The following is a 21,785-nucleotide window of genomic DNA, read 5'->3' as shown; positions in this document are numbered from 1 at the left end:
TTATCCAGATTTTCTGAGTTTTGTGCTAGGTTGTCTACTGCAGTACAATTACATGGATGTAAAAGGCTTCTTGTATCTTTTTGCTGTTGTTGTTGTTTGTGATTCACATCATTGTTTTACTAGTATTTCATTTTATTGTATTCTTTTCTGGTATGATGGACTACTGCAGACAGATTGGTATTACTGAATCTTGTATGTCTGTTATATACTCTTTTAACATTTATTTGTCTTTCTTTATCCAGTATATTGAAATGTACATTCATAGGGGATACTGTAAATAGTTTTCCCCTTCTGTTGGGTCTAAAGTTGGTTTTGTTTGTACTAATTTGAATCATATAGTATTATGACTTCTGAATACTGTTTTGATCTTATGCTGTAAAACTAAGTTTTCAGAGAAACTTCTAACACAAGGAATATGGTTGTATATCAGCCATCTTGTTCCCCTTTATGTTAAGTGTTTATCTTTTTTATTAAGTGCTCTGGATATCCATTGTTAAGACAAATCATAGTGAATTGTCTTTCTTCCTTCCTTTTAGCATCTTTAGTATTTTTAATTCTGCCTACTTCTGTAAATAAGTAGCCTACACTATCAGCAGATTTCCTGTGAACTCCTGCCATATGGTGGTTATGTGAAGAAATGTCAAAAAACAAGTCAAGAAATGGTTTATTTTTTATCTTTTCCAATTTCCTTTGTGAATTGTATTGAATATTGTTGTTTTTTCAGGTGGTTCATGAATTTCTTGTATACAATAGCTTATCATGCTACAAAAGAGCAAATGATAAAATAGAATGTTACTAAAATAACAGGACACAAGGCAACCTTCTACAACCTAATTACACTCAGTTAATCTTAACAAAAAATCAAAAACTTGGATATCTCTTTCAAAAACATTCCAACAGTTATTTGTTTCTGGTATCGTATTCTGCTCTCTCTAAATACAGGTATAGTCCTTCTCAGGACTTTCCTGAAGATAATAACAGGTCATCAGGAAAATAGAGGATATCAATTAGTTAGTATTTAGTGATTTAACAGAATTACTTGGGAGATCATATTGGCTATTAGCAATGACAATGATTGATAATCAATCACAATAACTGTACAGTACATATTTACTGTCCCTTGCTTCATTTCAGACCATTCTGTTATAGTGATGGGTGTGTCTCTGATGCACAAAGAAAGCCTGTGTATATACTGGCTGCATTATTGGATACACTTCACCAGTATTTCCATTTGATGTTGATTTGGTTTTCTACCCTCCAGTCAGTTATGACAAATACATTGGCAATTTCTGTCAGTAACCATTCAATATCTCATGAGTCTTCTCTGCAGATCTGAGGTAAAACTGTTTGTGCAATTTTCAGAAGATGATCTTAAGTGTACTTCCAACTTTGTATTTATTTGTCATATTGAAGCAGCTGAAGCAACACATATTATACTACTAGTTTCAGTTATGCAACATTACAACAACCATTACAGTCAGTATCTCTACTGCTTACATGTTGTAATTACAAACCATAACCTAATTCTATTTTGCTCTTATTGAGCAAGCACAAAGTATCTTAGACATTGCTTCAATCACAACATTAGCTTGTGAAGAAAATGAGGTTATTCTTATAGAAGGCCATAAAACACCAACTGTATATTAGAAATATATGTAACAGCATTGGCTACATATATATTTGTATAGTCCACTGTTCTTGTGCATATTTTGACCAACATTGTTTAGTTTCACTGCTGAGATGCAATTCTCCTGATACTACAACTCTCATAAATTCAATGATGGCACAAATGATGGCAATAATATGGAAATGGACTTCAGCATTCACTGCAAGTTAATCAGCATTTGCAAGGAAGAATTTGTATTTACTGACTGAAGTGGTTTAATGGGTAGAAATTATATTCTTAAGATAAAGTTCTAGCTCTCTCCTTCATCAGTTACAAACTATAATTTTGTGCCTGTATACTTTTACAGGCACTTACCAATCCATACTTAACTCTGTTGATGTTATACTGATCATCACGCATAGAGAAATGACAAGTTATCAGTTTGAACTCCATATGATGGTTAAACCTGATTTGCAGTACACCTACCTTAAGCTAATATCAGCAGACTTCACAGGTTCTATGCCTTATTGTCTTCCTTGATACTGTTTCCAGTAATTTGGTCTATTTAGTGGACACATGGACTCTTGTTAAATAATAGGAAAAGAAAAACTATGACACTATTAACCAAACAGTCCACAATTTTAACAGCTATCTGTCTCTATGAATTGAAATGGCATTTTATCCAAATTATTGGAACAGCTAAAGAATATACTTTGTTACCATTCAGATGGCAGTCATTTAGATTAAACTATGCTACAGTATGACATATGCAGGTGTAGCACCATCTCTTGTGGCATTTCATAAGGTTGTTAAGCTATTCCATTACATCTAATGCAAAAATATATAAACTTATTAGAATAGTGCATTATTTTATTCTTAGGTCCAAAGATTTCATGTGGCTACCTGGAAAAACTACTGAAGAAAACAAATCTAAATCAGTGTTTTCCAACCATCATTTCATTTACTGGCAATAGTCCATGGGGTTTTACAAAAACAAACAAACAATACTAACTGAATATTCATAGTAAATCATACAGGTTTTTCATTGTATTTGCATTTTAGCAATCCACAAAATGTGGAAAGGCAGCAAGACAGTCCTTGGTATTGAAAAGGTTGAGAAATATTGTTGAACCCTTGCAGTATGGAAGTGCAATTTCTTTTACCTTCCTACTTCATGCTAGAGAAAACTAATATTGTACAAGTCATTCTTTATAAAAGAATATAGCCAGTGCCATCACAAACACCAATTCCTCTCTAATAGCTAGAGTTCTTATATTCTACTGAATGTTAAACTTCCACTTTTGTTTGCTCAAGCAATGCATTACTGTATTAATGATGCCTCTCCCAGACAACACTCAAACATGAAGTTTTTGGCTAGCATATAATGTCAGCACTCCTTTCACCATGAAGAAGCTCCTAGCTTAACCAAGACACAGCATCCAGAGGACGTAATTGTAAAAACATTGCCAAAAGATGGATAGGGTCAGATTAACAAAAACCCTCATCCTCTACTACTCATCTCTGACTACTTCTAAATGGTCTATTGAGCAGGGAGGGCTTGTGGTACTACTAGATGCCAACTACCAGATTACTTGCTGTACAGATAGCCACAGGAAGTCTCAACATAATCCAGGAAGATTACCCATTCTTACCAAGTTTTCATCCCTGTCCTTGAACCTGGCCAATCTTCATGAGAATAGCTGGCACTACCAGTGGTTCTTGATATGAGCCAGAAACTCTATGATATTTGTCAAAATGCAGGGAGCACTCAGCATTTGCTAAAGGATGTCTCCGAGTCAACTGAGAATCCTGCAAATTCATTCTCAAATCAGGTTTGTCCTCTTCTTTTTTCCAATACAGTTTTTGTTGTAGCACAGAGGCATCTGTTGAATATTTTCCCAGAAAGAGCACAGGAAAGACAATTATACTGTAGGGACTGAAGACCTAAGTCAATTAGCAATTCTGCACAAACATCCAATTTTATATCAAACCTGACAAGTTATAGTTAGTGACATGAAAAAATAAACTAGTTCATAAAAAAATAACAAACGAATACAACAATTTGAAAATATAAAGAATGTATCATATAACGCTTGTTTTTTTTATAAGTAAAGTAAGATATCAACCTTTAACTTGAAAAAAGAAGTCCTCAAAAGGTATATAGCTGACAAATTGTGCAGTTAACTGCCTTTTTCTGTGATGTGGGATGAATGTTCTCTGCAATGTCGTTATTGAGCTATCAGAACTTACACGGCACCAACCCTGTTTCCTGTAGTTAAATCACGTTAACAAACGTATTTTTGCGTGATGTCGCCAATGATGTAGTGCCTAATGCAATGTTTATTTCTTAGGCGCAAAGTAAGTTTGTTTCAGTTACGAAGTTAGCGAAAATAAGACATTTCTAATGGAAGGTAAGCTCTGGGGTATCTTAAACTTACCAAAAGCAGCTCATTCTTCGATAAAAGCAAGATTTTTTTCTTTCGATATTTTCACTCTGAAACAGTGCAGTTTACACTATTACCCAAGACCACAAAAATCACATACATGCATTGCCAGCGATGTTAATAAGTGTAATATATTTTCACGAGAAAGTAATTCGTGTTACATAACTATACCCCTTCCCTTTCCTTGACTATCTGCATGTCATCGAATTCCTATATCAAAGTCAAAGCAATTTTTTTGGCACAGATCACAATGGAACAAAATATCAAATACATCACAATTAAAGATCTTACGGGGTACACTCTGGATTTTTTTTCTTCTTTTAAATGTTCATCATAAAATGAAAGATTAAAAATGCAAAACTTGCAATGTCTTCATTCCTGGATAAAGCGAGGCAATACACGTAGTGACTTTTACGCATAAATCTTTACCTAGAAAAATTTCCCAAGATCTCAGAAAAAGAAATACCTAGCATTTTCAGTTACTCGAATTCACCTAACAAAACAAAAGTCGAGAACACTTAAGCAATGCTTTTAATTTTTGTGTTCAAGTGTCAACATATATTTGTACAGTTCGAGATTATAATCTTAATACTAGTTTGTTTCCTAGACTTATTATTTACTATATTCATTTCTGTTTTTACGTAAATCTGAGAGAGATAGGCATAAAAGTTTGCAACACGTTTCGTTAGCCTGTGACCTCTACTGAAAACGAAACTACAGAAATCCTACTCTAAAGAAGCAATCGAAGCTTCTGGAACATATTGAAACATAAAATCCTTGTGTTTATTAGGCTTCTCTTCATAAATAATCTCTAATGGAATCCTACCTTGATAGAACAATGTTTTCTACCAAGGAAGGGTCATAAAACCCGTTTGGTTTTGGTTTTTAAATTTCGCGCAAAGCTACGAGGGCTATCTGCAACCTACCGCCATCTCTTGAGCTACTCCTTTACCAACGAATAGTGGGATTGACCATCACATTATAACGCATCAACGGCTGAAAGGACGAGCATGTTTGGTGCGACTGGTATTCGAACCCGCAACCCTCAGATGACGAGTCGAATGTCTTAACCCACCTGCATAAAACCCGTACTCGTGGCATACTTTGTCCAACTCGGAGAAATTCCAGACAGTAACATTATGTGCCGAGTTGTAACTGTCTTCTATTACGCACTACACAATACAACTGAAATGAAATAATAATCATACGTACATTAAACATGAAATAAATTCTAAACTATACTAGGAAGCTAAAAGGAAAATAAACTGATATCAATCCTCGAGTCGGTTTTACCTACTGCCACACGTAATACGGATCACAACGAAAATATTTTCACGTGCTTTGAAGAGGAGGGTTTGTGTATATTCTTGAAACGAGTGTTAACAATCACTGCATGTTTTTTACACTTATGGGCCCGGCATGGCCAAGCGTGTTAAGGCCTTCGACTCGTAATCCCAGGATCGCGGGTTCGAATCCCGGTCGTACCAAACATGCTCACCCTCCCAGCAGTGAGGGCGTTATAATGTTACGGTCAATCCCACTATTCGTTGGTAAAAGAGTAGCCCAAGAGTTGGCGGTGGGTGGTGATGACTAGCTGCCTTCCCTCTAATCTTACACTGCTAAACTAGGGATAGCGCAGATAGCACTCGAGTAGCTTTGCGCGAAATTCAAAAATCAAATCATATACACTTATGTACACATTATGAGGGCATAAACACAGCGCATAAAACATACTTATAACATTAATAACCATGTAGTTATAAAAGTTTAATTCCAATTTCAATAACGATAAACACAAGAATTAGAAAACTCTTTACGAGGGAAGGGGGGAGCCGATATAATTATACAAACCACATATATTTTTTTTGCATTTCGAGAAAATTAACCAAAATCCCCAACAACGTGTTGTATCTAGCTTATCAGATCACAACTAAAATATGAAACTAAGTATAATTTTGTCGTAAGACGAAAGATTTTAATTATTATTTGGGATTTTGTTGTTTTTTTGGTTTCTTTTGTAAAAAACGTTATTTGAAGATTTGAATCGCTAAAGAATTCTCACTGAGTACACACATATAAATATGCATTTATTATTATTATTTTAATGATACATGTCGCGGGTTCCAATTCCTGTCACACTAAACATGTTCGCCATTTCAGCCGTTGAAGAGTTATAATGTGTCAGTCAATCCCACTATTCATTGGTAAAAGAGTAGCCCAAGAGCTGGCAGTGGGTGGTGATGACTAGCTGTCTTCCCTCTAATCCCTCGTGTAGCTTTGCGCTAAATTCAAAACAAACCAAATCTAATCATACCTTTTCTCTTTGAATGGAACGTATCTTCTTAGGATAGAACAAACGTGTCATGTGAGATTCAGTTCTAGACCAGCACAAATTACAATATAAAGTTTTACTATGTAAAAGTTTATCTGAATGTAATCCACATCACAACGTTCAGTGGTGTGTGTTTTGTTTGTTTTATTGTTATTATTTTTGTCTGTTATTTGTGAAACAGCATGATCATCAGGAGAATTGTCATCTACGGAAAGGGTCTGGGGGTCAGACCTGGGAGGTAACTTTAGCGAGATTTGATTGGTAAAATTTTGGTTTATTTATTTTCGGCCATTACGCAGAATTACTCTGTAGTTTACAAATTATTACTGATATATGTACCAATCACACAACAACAAAGTTTTCTGGAAAAATAAAAAATGATATTTAAAATGCACGGAAAATGTTAACCTAAACAGAGATAATTTAAAATGTTATCACCCACTACGACCTCTACCGGTAAGGTAAGCCAGCAGTTCCTGATTCACATCTCCCACGATGATGTCCCTCGCTGGTACAGCGGTAAGTCTACGGATTTACACCGCTAAAATTAGGGGTTCGATTCCCCTCGGTGGACTCAACAGATAGCCCAATGTGCTTTTGCTATAAGAAAACACACACGATTATCTTCATTACCTAGATAATTCATAACTCCCACTATATTCTCTGTTATCCAATCTTGGATTAATAACTCTCATTATGTTCTACGTTACTCAGATAAAGATCTAATATAGTTTTGTTAGTTTTCAAATATTTCCTTAAGTACATTTAAGAGTTTGTTCAAAAATATAATTTGTGGGACATACACTTAAATCACCTTGGATTATTACACTCAAGCAACCCGCTAGTACAGCGGTATGTTTACGGATTTACAACACTAAAATTAGTGGTTCGATTACCTCCGGTGGGCTCAGCAGATAGCCCGATGTGGGTTTGATATAACAAAACATACACGTATACAATTAATACTTATTATGAATGAACCTACGGCTATTCACCACTTTTATCTTTTGTTTCGTTCATTTATATGCGAGCTGAAACGGTAGTTTCGGTTCTTTACTACTTTGTTTTCAGTGATATCTCATAATCTGTGACACTAATACTACTACAGTGAATTGTGAAATTCACTAACTTCCCTGACATTATTGTGAACTTATGCCAAATAAGGAACGCATAATTCCGCTTATATTTGTGTGTGTGTGTGTGTGTGTGTGTGTGTGTGTTTATCTTCTCCTTTGAAATGGCTTAAGACGCGTAACTCGATTAATCATTGCATGCCTGCAACCATATATGATAGCTGGTCAAAATCCCAAGTCAAAGTGGTTGATTTATGAGGTCAATAGCTTTAAAACGAAAACAGACATGATTAACGTCACCGATAACAAATTGGATTCACCTGGTAGAGGATAAGGAAATAGTGATTTGTGAATGGCACCTTTCTGCATATTTCACATCTTTAGGAACCTTTATTCATCTACATTCCACTCTTCTAGACCCAAGGCCGTTGTCAGTGCCCCTGCATTCCTTTAGCTGCAGGGAACACCGAAGCTTGAAGGAACTCTAAGCTGTCGAGACCTGAAGGACATTAAGACATCTGAATTATTTTGGATCAATTGAAAAAGGCCCGGCATGACCAGGTGGTTAGGGCGCTCGACTCGTAATATGAAGGTCGCGGGTTCGAATCCCCCCTCACACCAAACATGCTTATTCTTTCACCCATGGGGGCTTTATAATGTTACGGTCAATCCCATTATTCGTTGTTAAAAGAGTACCCTAAGAGTTGATAATGGGTGTCAGTCTTTCACTGCTAAATAATGGACGACTAGCGCACATAGCCTTCGTGTACCTTTGCGCGAAATTCAAAACAAATCAAATCATCCGACAAATGAGTTCTGTCAAAAAAGATGATTTACTTTTGTCGGTCCCAAAAAAATTGCGTGTAACCGTGTTATGGATAAGTTCGTATCTAATAAAGCACATTCCACTAGAATATAAAAAACACTTTTGAACTATTGCTGTGTAACAATGATTGCCTCACCCTCAGATTCGTAACGTTAGGATGGCGCTTATGCCACCTAACAGAAGACTGTTCTGGAGTAACTGTCATTTCTATATCTATTATCATGACAACTTCGAAACCATATTCTCTGCATTGAAGAAGGATCTATCGTATGTCATTGTTCGTTTGTTTCGTTTGAAATTCGCGCAAAGCTACACGAGGGCTATCTACGCTAGCTGTCCCTAATTTAGTAGTGTGAGGCTAGAGGGAAGGCAGCTAGTCATCACCACCCACGGTTAACTCTCGAGCGACCTAAACCACCTGGCCATTTCAGGCCCGTTATCGAATAAACTTGAAAGTGATTTAGAATTATGCTAGAAACATTTGACGCATTTGGAATACTGGGCGTTACTGATAAAAATGTAATGATTGTTGCATATGTTGAAGATTTTCAAAGTTTAAATTAATTAAAACCTGAAATCTTTAGTATCTGACACGAGCACACGGATTTTATTGTGGAGAGCAGCTGTAGTCAGAATAAGGAGCGTTTCCGGATCTTTGCCTTCTAGAGGAATTGTGTGTATGTGTTTGTACATGTACTTTCCTCAAATACGAGAAATAAACAACAAGATGAAACTACTCAACTTTGTAAGGTGGTAGATAACGCACCTTAAAGTTTTTTGTTGACTAGTTATATCATCATTATCTTAATATAAAAATACTGCACAACTAAAAACAATTATGTCAATCGATTTACTCGCACTGAAAATAAATGTAGCTTTTATTTTTCTTTTCTATAATTAAGTGGGAAATTGTTTTGTTTTTGAATTTTGCGCAAAGCTACACGAGAGCTATCTGCGCTAGCCATCCCTAATTTAGCAGCGTAAGACTAGAGGAAAGGCAACTAGTCATCACCACCCACCGCCAACTCTAGGGCTATTCTTTTACCAACGAATAGTGAGATTGACCATCACATTATAACGCTCCCACGACTGAAAGGGCGAGCATGTTTGGTGTGACGGGAATTCGAACCCGTGACTCTCAGATTACGAGTCGAACGCCTTAACCCACCTGGCCATGCTGGGCCCAAGTGGGAAAGAAGCCCCATATATTGTATGGCATTTACTCTCATTACTTACTGATGTTGCAAGAATTGTTGTATAAACTCGGGCCTGAGATAATAATGGTTTTTAACATCACTTTTTTGCAGCTTGATAAGTAAATTATGAATATTTAAACAGGACAATCGACGCATATCCATAGCGAACACTGAGTGATAAAAACTCATTTTTATAACCATTAAAGACGAATCGTTCTACAATATTTCACAGCATACTGAAAGGTTTTATTATTGTGCCGAATCTCCAAAACGCAGTGTGTGGCCCTGCTTGCGATATTGATGTGGAAACTGATACACAATACGCATATATAAAAAGTCGTTGTGAAGTCAGGGTTATTAGCGCAATAAGACGCATCAGGCTGCAACTCCCACGCAATATGTTTCATATTTCGTCGGAAATACCACAGGAACTTCATCAATGCTTCGTTTCATAACAATTCAAAGTAATAACTTTTTTAAGAAGAAAATTACGGATAACAACCAGATCAAAGGTTCTTCTCCAAATAAACTGGAATTATAAGTTACTTTCTACGCGTGTCATCCATTAGAAAAATATTTAATAGATTAACAATCAATTTTTCAAAACTTCAAACATAAAATCTGTCCAATGAGGTGTCGTCTAAACCTGTTGAATGGAAGTTGATTTAATTTAATACAATGACGGCCCGGCATGGCCTAGCGGGTAAGGCGTGCGACTCGTAATCCGAGGGTCGCGGGTTCGCGCCCGCGTCGCGCTAAACATGCTCGCCCTCCCAGCCGTGGGGGTGTATAATGTGACGGTCAATCCCACTATTCGTTGGTAAAAGAGTAGCCCAAGAGTTGGCGGTGGGTGGTGATGACTAGCTGCCTTCCCTCTAGTCTTACACTGCTAAATTAGGGACGGCTAGCACAGATAGCCCTTGAGTAGCTTTGTGCGAAATTCCAAAACAAACAAACAAACAATTAATACAATGACGTTTATCGTTTCGGTCGGTCATGCAATTTTAACAGCACTAGGTATTATATACCTACTTTGATGCACAAGAAGCGTTACCACCATGAAGTTTCGAAGTCATGTAAGTGTATCGCCGACTTCCTTTCTTTTTTTTAAGTAACTGTGTGAGATCCCATTAACACTATAATAACGTCTTTACTTAATTTTGATACTGTCTATTGAAGTATGAAACACATTTTTATAATAGTAATAAACGACCTTGTAACACTTGTAACACTTACCTGGCACTCCACTATTTTTACTTTATAGCATCTTCAGAAGCGTTCTGCTAAAACGCAAACGGTGTGTGCTTTAACGAAATGTTTCTAAAGAAGCTGTAGAGCGAAACGTTGAGTGGGATATTAAACATCTGAAATAAATTTGGTGTTATAAGGTCGGTTATTACAAGCATTGTAATTACGCGTTGAATTAATCCTGTTGTCGGAGTATCAAAGGTGCACATTTCGTACAATTGTACCTGTTTGTTGTAAAGGGCAAATTTGCTTTAAAGGCTTCCTGTGCTATGTCTACCGTAGAGATCGAATGCCTAATTTTTACATTACTAGGCTTATCTCTGTAAGGAGAACAGAACTTGAAAAATATTTGTTTGGAGATTAAACACAAAGCTACACAATTAGTGATGTCGAGAAACCCACTTGTTGAGAAAGTTATATGCAGAAACGGCTCGTTTGGGTTGAGAAAATATTTTACATAGAAGAGCGAACAACGTTTCGACCTTCTTCGGTCATCGTCAGGTTCACCATCATTACAAAGCTACACAATGAGTTATCTGTAATCTACCCACCACGGATAAGGCGTGTCTGTCTAACGTTGTAAGTCCGCAAACATTTCGCCGGCAATTTTTGTTTCACTTGTTCAATGTGCTTGTTCACAAAAATCAACAAAAACGTTGTTTTTTGTTGTTTTTTTTAATTAACGATTGGAATTTCCCCTCACCCTAGTGATTGAACAGAAAACTAAAAATTCGGTTACGATACTCGAGTTGGATACGCTGTATAGTTTTGGGCCTAACAAAGTTTGTTTGTTTTTTAATTTTCGCGACGGGGATGCGAACCTCCTAACAAAGTATATAATGGCTGAAAATTACAGTAATGCAAAAAATAATAATAAAGAGCAATAATGTGTTACATGAACAGTGATAATACGTTTGTGAATAAATTGTTAAAGTGCACAAAATTCATAACAAACAAACAAAATAAAAATAAGTTTAAAATATCCTACCCCGTATAGGTAACAAATTATTTCCCATGCCCGCTATTCATTTACGATATAAGTAATAAAACTGAAGTTCTTGTAGCATATTTTCCTTTACCTAAAAACTTTCGAATAAGTTATTTAATATTCGTACACAAACACACGCATCCACTAACATTCAACCACACTGTAAACCGCACGTTTCTAACTATAAAAAATCAGCACAAATCTGGGGAATTCCCACAAACAACAAAATAATGTACAGAGCAAATATGTAGGTTGCTGAACAAAACGTGTACTTTAAAAAAAAAATTAGACTATAGTTTCACTCTAATACCATGTTCCTCTACCATGAAATACAGTGTATTTTAAGAGCAACGTTTACTACTATTACGTAAAACGGTCTTAATAAGCCGGTACATACATACAGACGAGACTTCGTTCATTAAACACAAAACAAAAGATATACATCCACCCAATCATTAAACTGTCATGTGATTCCATTCACAGGAAGTTAACATATTTTATCTCAAGTCAAATACCTGAATTAACGAATGACTTTCGCTAACATTACTTCCGAATATTAAATACATGATATGTTAGTAGGAGTTGAAAAAAAACTCAGATACAAAACTACGATACATAAACGTCGGGCAATTGGTAAATAATTTTCTGAGAAAGGAAGTTATACTTTCCTTTGCGGTTGTAGTTCTACAAACGTTAAATTCAACTCATGTAATACATTTTTAATTATTTTTTTGTGTGTATCCACGAAAACACACACACGTCACCCTCTAAGAGTATGTGTTTTTCTTATAGCAAAGCCACATCGGACTATCTGCTGAGTCCACCGAGGGGAATCGAACCCCTGATTTTAGCGTTTTAAATCCATAGACTCACTGCTGTACCAGCAGGGGACATTAGTCTATATGCGAATTGGATCTGTAAAACACAAAAGGCTACCTACGTATCACTCGTGCCTTATTTATTCAAGTTCTCCCCAAGAATAAATCCAAGAACGTAAGGTCTCACCGGTATGAACCAGTTGGCAGTAAAATTTCTAGTGAATGCAATGACGCTCGCTCTGTATAGCGATAACTCGTTTTAGTTTGGATATATATATATGTATTTTTTTTATTTCGCAGAAGCAGAGCAGTGAATGCAAGATGACAAAAGAGGGCAACACCCTCATACTTCTCGTTGACATTATAAAACTAAAGCAACATAACATAAAAGGTAAACTGGTAAGAACAGGTTTTATCCGGAAAGTCCTGCTACTCGAACCCAATGCAAATGATGGGGCTACCATATATATATATGAAGGTGCCATTAATAAATCATTTATCCATGATGAACTCAGTACATTGATCTGCAGTTATTTTAAAAAGGTTTTATGGAAATACTAAGCGTCGGCCAGAAACAAAATGTGATATTAGTTTGTGAATACTCAAAGGACGGACACGTTACAATCATTCATCTTCAGGCAGTTTCTCAGAAAGAGGGTCGAAGGCCACCTAGTGAGCTTACCTATTTTAACCACTGGCACCAATATACAGCAATGTGTTGTGTGTCAGTCAGTCAAAATACTATAATGACATTACATGAGGGGAGCTTAACATTGCAATCTCTAACGTCACTACCTCAGTAAAATTTGTGCATGCCATGAATCACGAGAAGAATTATGACACTGTAGGCTATAACACAGCATGATATATAAACTTTTCAAGCAAGAAATACTGCCTTTCCCCTAGTGGCACAGCGGAATGTCTGCGGATTTACAATGCTAAAAACCGGGTTTCAATATTCATGGTGGGCAGAGCACAGGTAGCCCACTGTTTAGCTTTGTGCTCAAGTTCAATCAAAACAAATAAAAAGCAAGAAATAAAAATATAAGTTCCTCTTAATACTGGTTTTATTTACTATTAAAGCAGAATACTTTCGGGGACCATGGAGAAGTAAATCTAGTACGTCTTCGACACATACAACCAAGATAAAATATATCTGAATTTGTTAAAATCATGGTTCAAAGGTTAATTTAAGCTTTAAACATGGTAAATAACTTCTGGGCAAAAACTTAAGAACAATAGACGAGCAATAGTTTCAGTTCTTTTTTATTAATATGATTTTTTGTGACGTATTTCCTCTTTATTTGGATAAAACAACACACATACGAAGATAACGCTTATTGTAAATTGGCATAAGGCCATCACACATCCATACAACCACACATATAAAAGCATTAAAAACAACACGAATAACAGGAAAACGGAGGATTAGCTCTCTTCCTGTTTTTAGTCCTCAATTCCCCTTCCACTACCAACACAAGGATTTAAAAAATGCATAACCGATACTGACCACAGGCTTTGGTAATTACCGAACACTTTAGCTTAATTTACTGGACTTCATGCATATTTTAGAAACTGACCTTTAGGAATGACAAACAAATTCATTTTCTAACGCATATTCTACACATAGTTATATCCAGTATGTGTGGGTCACATGAATTTTATTATACGTTCCAATAAATTACTTTAATCGTAACAAACAGAGCTATGTTTACAATTCAAAGTTACCAGGGAGAATTTTTTGTTTATTTCGTTTAAAAATAAAACCTAAATAACGATGTCCCACTTACACATATTACACTTGGACACAAAAACTGTCGTCGCCTATTTTACCTCTTATTATTACAATATAAAATTATTTTACATCCAGTAAACGTACATCCAGTCAAAAATGTAGTAACTAAACCCGCAAGTTTTGACTGTATATCAAAATATCGAATTCGAATGCTCGCTGTAACATACACATTTGAAACTAGACTCTGCGTTAGCTTTAACAGCAACAAGATTGTTTGTTTGTTCATTTTGAATTTCGCACAAAGCTACTCGAAGGCTATCTGTGCTAGCCGTCCGTAATTTAGTAGTATAAGACTAGAGGGAAGGCAGCTAGTCATTACCACCCACCGCCAACTCTTGGGCTACTCTTTTACCAACGAATAGTGGGATTGACCATCACATTATAATAACGCCCCCACGGCTGGGAGGGCGAGCATGTTTGGCGCGACGGGAATTCGAACTTGCGACCCTCAGATTACGAGTCGCACGCCTTAACACGCTTGGCCATGCCGAGCCTCGAGCATTAAGATGAGAAAGCTTTGTTTATAGATAAGTTTAAAAGTGAATGTGTGCACGAGTAAACAGAACTTAGTATATCTCGTGGAGGTCCAGTTCTTACCACTGTTTATGTAAAGCACGAGATGCTTGAGAGTTATTGAATAAACTGACTTACATGTACATAAGGCATTTACTGTTGTTTTAGAGCTTTCTTAAGCGTAGAGGTTTTTAATTATCCATTTTGTGTGTGTGTTTGAATAGTAAAACATGCATATACAAAGAGAAAAACGTTCTTAAAGGACAAGTACAAAATAAACGTATATGAATAATATACATACAAAATGTCCTTGAGTTTAGTTGAAAATGAAATCGCAGCTAACACGTGTTTACAACTTTTAAATGGTTTTTAAGGAAGCAAGATCCAGTGTAAACCAGCATATTATATCTGTTTGTTTTTGCTTTTTTCTATATATACTATAAATGGAAGGCCGAGATGTTCTACATACGAATCAGTGTATTAGATAACAGTTACTTAAACAGTTTTATGGGAACTGAATTTGCAAATATTATACTACTAAAAAATTGAATATCGTACTGAAAAGTTAGTCTAATTCAAACACAAGAGAAACTGTTTATTTTCTATTATTTATTTTAGGTAGTTTACCTAAAACACCGGTTGTAAAACTTACCTCGCGAGAACATGCACACATTATATATTTTATAACGTTTATCATATACGTAACGATGGTAAAGTAGTAGATTTACTTCTGTAAGGTCCTCTAAAGTGTTCTGCTTCACGAGCAAATAAAACCAAATTGAAAAGAAATATTTTTATTTCTTGCTTTTGTAATTCATATTTCCTGTTGTGTTGTTGAAGCCTACAGAGTGCTTAATTCTTCTCATGATTCATGGCATATGCACGTTTTACTCACATTATGACAGTACAAATTGCAAAGTTAATTATCCATTATGTGACGTCGTTTTAGTGGCTACTGATTGACTGACAACACACTAATGTAGAGTGGTGAAAGTGATTAAAAAAGGTGACTGCTTTCGAGAAAATAATCAAAACTTTTTACTTGGTCACAACACAGCGGCAGATATATAGTTTAAAAGAAGGGGCGTTAGAAGCATCCTTATCCCAACAGGGGTGTTTGAGAATGTTTTCATTCTCCTTTGCCCCTCTCATGAGGTTAAGTATAAGACTGGAGTTGTTTCGTAACTACGAGTATGTATGTTCTTCCGTTTACAGATCCGATTCAAGAAATGTGCGGCGAAGGCAAAGAGGTGGTATACGAGGAGACGACGAAACGAGACATGGCAATCGGTTGTCAGTGTTTAGAAAGTGTACCAAGCATCCAGCGTGTGCACGTACATGTATACACACACACACAATACACATATTCTTACCTATAAACAGAAACAGGATTAACAATAACAACTACTTTTATATTGGTGGTAACAAATAAGAAAAATAAATATAAACATAGGTTTAAACGACCCTGTATCGGGGTGACGGGATATATAAATTCTATGCCAAGAATTTGCTGTGGGAGGGAAACAAGAGTACCTCGGGAAAACGGAGTTGTTATGGAATTTTAAGAGTATTTAAAACAGTCTAAAGGATAAGCCGTGGAACACGCAGACGAAACACTAACCTTCTAACTACCATTTATTGTTGTAAGAAAACAATTTTAATTTATATTTACAACCTGGCCTTTTTCCGATGAAAGCTCTGTCAAAAACGTTGATCACGCGTTTTTTATGATTTTGCAGGGAGTTCTGTTAATTTTAACCAGATCTCAAATCTTAATAAATATCAACATTAAAAAATCAGATAAGAGATAAAGCGAAATAAAAAAAAACAAACTTATATGACACAAACAAGCCTCCAGTGGCACAGCAGCATGTCTGCGCACTTACAACGCTAGAAACCGGATTTTGATACCTGTCGTGAGAAGAGCACAGAAAGCCCATTGTGTAGCATTGTGCTTAATTAGAAACAAACAAACAATAAAATATAGCAGGGGCCTTGTAATAATCTGTTTGAGAAAACTGTACGTAATATAGCTTCTTGTATCTCTGGAGAAGAAAATATTTTTGGATATGAAATTCAGGCACTTCTCAATCATCACTACATATTTCAAGCCGTCAGCTCCATTATTAAATTAGTAGTTCGAAACAATTAATGAACCTTGTGTTTTTACGTAACATTACATAATAGATAGGAGGTTGGAATGCGGAAGTTATAACGTACAAGTGCTAGGAGTCCAGTTAATTCGCTTGCACCTCAAGTTAAAAAGTGCGCTCAATGAAAAGGACAACGTGATACTAGATTGCATCACAAATCACATTGAAAAAACCGGTGGAAACCGGTAACATTACTTGGAAAGGGCGAAACGATAACCAAGACAACTTACAACTCGTTAGGCACGGTATTTAGGGATATCTTTGTGCGGGTATTGTGATAACTGCTCTCATTCGATGGCACTTAAACTTTGTAAGACGTTTACACAGTGGTGTATAGAGTGTAGTTATACACAGTGGTGTATAGAGTGTATTTAGTCGAATTAATAACGACATTTATTCACTGTTATCACACCAGTTTCAAGGGAGATTGGGCTAACAAAGCAAAGTAATATATGTAATATTATAAGCAAACCGGTTCATTTTGTTAGCATGTCATGTATTTCGTTCACCCTTTCATTAAATATTACTCATTTTCATTATCTAAAGACAAGGTTAACAAGAAAGTTGTACAAAAGGTGAACTAAACGTTCGCATTTTTTTATTTATGAATTATCTTTATTTGAGAAACGCAAGACGTTACCACTTTGTTTTGTTTGTGAATTTCGCACAAAGCTACACAAGAGCTATCTGCACTAGGTTATCTGCGCTAATTTAGCAGTGTAAAACCAGAGGGAAGGCAGCAAGTCATCACCACCCACCATCAACTCTTGGACTACTCTTTTACCAACGAATAATGGGATTGATCGTTACATTATAACGTCCCCACGGCTGAAAGGGCAAGTATGTTTGGTGCAAAGGGGATTTATAGTTAAAAAAAAATCAATTGCACCCCAGTTGGACAGTGGCTAGTCTCCGAATTTACAACTCAAAAGTTATGGGTTCGATTCCCGTCGGTGCAGGTAGCCAGATGCAGTTTTACTATAAAAAACAAACAACCATACTCAAATTTCAGTATACTCATTCATTAAAAGTAAGACTGTATCAAAAAAAAAAGCCTTCGTTTTGGATGTTCATTGATCTGTAGGTTGTGCTGTGACGTAAGCTTTCGAGTTTGTTTTAATACTATCACTGATATTTTAAACCTACAGAGACACAGTAACTGCTACCGTGTTTCACCGAAAATAAAACAGGGCTTATATTCATTTTCACTCCAAAATATGACACTAGGGCTTATTTTCGGGGGATGTCTTATTTTGATATATTAAAAAAATGAAGTTACAAAGTAAAACTATTAAACTAACCATTTAAAATAAACTATTATTAAACTATTAAACTAACCATTTAAAATAAACTATTATTAAACTAACTTTAAAATAAACTATATTAAACTAACTGATTATACTTAAACAAACTAATTAACTAACTATTAAACTAATTAATAATTTTTTTTTTTATTTCTTTCCTCTTCCTGCCACTCTTAACTAGGGCTTATTTTAAGGGTAGGGCTTATATTAAAACTATCCCCAAAAATCACACTAGGTCTTATTTTATGGGTAGGTCTTATTATCGGAGAAACACGGTAATATTCAAATAACTGTATTTTGAAATTATCACTCTAAAATATTCAATTTCGATAATAGCATGTTAAGTCTGATCTACGTAGGCAGAGTTGTACTCTACTCACCGAGATTCACGTTTGTTAATACGGTTTTTCTATGTAAAAAGCTCCGAATAACAGAATTTTTGGTATTAGCAAAATGTACAGCTGCATTACATAACATATAACGGACCCAACATGGCCAGGTTGGTTGAGGCGTTCGACTCGTAATCTGAGGATCGCGGGTTCAAATCCCCGTCGCGCCAAACATGCTCACTCTTTCAGCCGTGGGAGCGAGATAATGTGACGGTCAATCCCACTATTCGTTGGTAAAAGAGTAGCCCAAGAGTGGGCGGTGGGTGGTGATGACTAGCTTCCTTCACTCTAGTCTTACACTGCTAAATCAGAGACGGCTAGCACAGATAGCCCTCGAGTTGTTTTGTGCGAAATTCACAAACCAAAAAACTAAAACAAAAAGAAGAATATAAAGTCCATACGTTACTTCTTAATAAAAAAGTCGGCTTGTTTTGAGCGGGTCCACCGCTAGTACAGCGGTAAGTCTACGGACTTACAACGCTAAAATCAGGGGTTCGATTCCTCTCGGTAGGCTCAGAAGATAGCTTCGTGTGGTTTTGCTATAAGGAAAACACTTCTTTTGAGCGGAGAGTAACGCTTAATCATCAAATAAGATTTTGTACAAATACTATTTTAAACTCTATTGTGAGTACGTATTTGTGTAATCTATTTGTGTAATAAAAGCTATTTGTTCGTCAGATCATACAACATTTTTAAAACAACTAAAATAGGAAAACCATCTTGCATATAAAATGCTGTCGAATTAAACGTTTAGCTATTGTCCCGCGTCAATTTATTACTCGTGGAAAGTGTATGTAATAGGAACATAATTATACAGAAATCCTTTATATGTAATTTTGTTTTTAATCCGAATAAACCTGCACACAAAATACGTCGCTGTGGCTTTCTGTTAAATTTTACGACAAATTTTACCATAGCAACTTAAATTTTACGATGTTTACATACTTTCCTTCATACGATTTTTTTGTTTTGTTTCTTAAACATTGCATGATTTCCTACAAGTCTAAACGTTTTCTTTCTTCAGAGCACATAAGACCCAGACTTCCAACTTCGTTAATCCGTAAGCTTACTTCTGTCCCATTGGAAGACTAACCTTTGACCTCACGAAAGTAAATCAGATAAAAATGAGAAACAGTTGACTATTCTCAACTAAAAGATTTCTCAATGAAATGTTATATGCAGAAAGAACGCGCGATGCTTTTAACGGTTACGTTCCGCATAATATTATTTTAATGGCAGAAAGGAGAAAACAATTTGATAAATGGGGGGGGGTAAATGGGGGCATAGTTTATTTGACTGAGTGATGTAAGAGAATGCGCGTCACAGGCGTACTCAATACAACCGGAGTCTAGGGCTATGCCTTGAGGGTCCTGGCAGCTCATGGGTTCTGAGTTAAGTTATATGCATTCTCCTGCTTTTCCTGAGAGGAAATTTGCCCAACTTTGATGCATTTTCACCGTAACAGATTGAAAAGTGAGGTATCAGCCGTTCTCCGTTTATTACGCCACTGAAAATCGAGTGTAGTGTTCAGTCGTGCCAGACTTCATTGTAAATAAACGATTCTAATATACTCCACCAGAGGTCAGGTAAACTGTTATCAGGCTCATGCGATGTTTTGAAAGAGGCGTAAAGAAAAACACTTTAATGGGTTTTTAATATTAACTCTTGCGCGATGTAGCCGAAGGGGGTTCTGCTTCTAGGAACTGTGCGTGCCAAAGAGTTGACTGACAGGATCCTCCAACTTAAAAAAAAAAAGAGTTCCCTGTGGTAAGAACAAATACTGATGCAAGTTTTTATCATCAGTTTTTCTACGTATTTATTTTGTTAAAACAACACTACATTTGTATGCACCTCTACCGAATTTAATGTGTTCAAAAGTTCATCAAGATAAATGGAAGGGACTGAAACATTATCTCCAAATCACCACAGTTTTAAGCACAACGTTTTTGAGACACTCCCTCCCTCCCCAAGTAGATACCACAAGCTATACGAGCATACCACTGGAGAGCAACGGCACGCGACAAGGCCCGGGTTCTTGCCTTGTGAGGTCAACCACGAACGTCAAGAATTAACATTTGATGTTAGGAGTTCACAATGCAAGGACAATTATTTACAGGGTATTTTACGTCCCTCTTTTATTTATTTCTCATCCAAGCGGAAATAATACTTGTAATTCCGTTTTAAAGAGACACACCCTTTCACACTTTACGTAGGTTGTTTAAATTCCATTGTAATCGTGTACTGTGGAATATTATTTTCACGCCTGTACATTGTTACCCTGGCACTGTTGCGCATTACTTAGTTCCTTATGCTATTTGAAGTACTTATAGATGCAATTAACATAATGTATAATGACATGTTTTATTTTACAACTATAAATTATAATATTAGCCCTTCGACGTACATAAAAAATAAATAAATGCCTGATTTTGTGCTTTAACTTAGTTTTTTCAAACAGCTGGTTTTCTGAAGACCACTTGGCTCAATTAATATTTTGAATTACAAGGACAAATTTGTTTGTAGTTAAGCACAAAGCTTCACAATGGGCTATCTGTGCTGTGCCCAACATCAGTGTCGAAACCTGGTTATAAGCCTTCATACTTACCACTGTGTCACTGCAAGGCCACTAGGATAGGAACCAAAATTAATTTTAAAGTATATCCAGATAAAGTTATTAATATGCTAAAAATAATCTGATATATCCAATTATTACTCCCATATTATATTAAGATAATGTTACGTATTACAATTTAAAATAGCCTGAAACTGGTTTGTTTTGGGTTTCGCGCAAAGCTGCACGAGGGCTATCTTCGCTAACCGTCCCTAATTTAGCAGTGTAAGACTAGAAGGTAACAGCTAGTCATCACCACCCACCACCAACTTTTGGGCTACTCTTTTACCAACGTCACTTTATAACGCCCCCACAGCTGAAAGGACGAGCATGTTTGGTGTGACCGAAATTCGAACCCACGACCCTCGAATAACGATTCCAGTGCCTTAACCACCCGGCCATGCCGGGCCTATCACAGCGGTATTTTATGCGAACTTACAACGCTATAAAAAAGGTTTTGATACTCGTGTTGATCAGAGCACAGATAGC

The 21,785-nt window shown here is 36.2% G+C and overlaps 1 protein-coding gene across 5 annotated transcripts in view; it reads right to left on the bottom strand.

Moving 5' to 3' along the window:
* LOC143240785 (solute carrier family 12 member 2-like) overlaps positions 1–21,785 on the bottom strand; it is a 121,590-nt gene that overhangs the window by 78,963 nt on the left and 20,842 nt on the right. The window contains exon 1 of one of the 5 annotated variants that reach the window (XM_076483841.1): positions 7,776–7,818. The exons of the other annotated variants lie outside the window; for them this stretch is intronic. The gene's annotated coding sequence lies outside the window, so the exon portion shown is untranslated. Of the gene's footprint in view, positions 1–7,775; positions 7,819–21,785 lie in introns of those variants that run through there. 5 annotated transcript variants of the gene reach the window in all.

Source organism: Tachypleus tridentatus, chromosome 13 (assembly GCF_004210375.1).
Source record: "Tachypleus tridentatus isolate NWPU-2018 chromosome 13, ASM421037v1, whole genome shotgun sequence".
Lineage (NCBI taxonomy): Eukaryota > Metazoa > Arthropoda > Merostomata > Xiphosura > Limulidae > Tachypleus > Tachypleus tridentatus.
The sequence above is the reverse complement of the archived record's forward strand: the minus strand, read 5'-3'. Positions and strand labels throughout refer to the sequence as shown.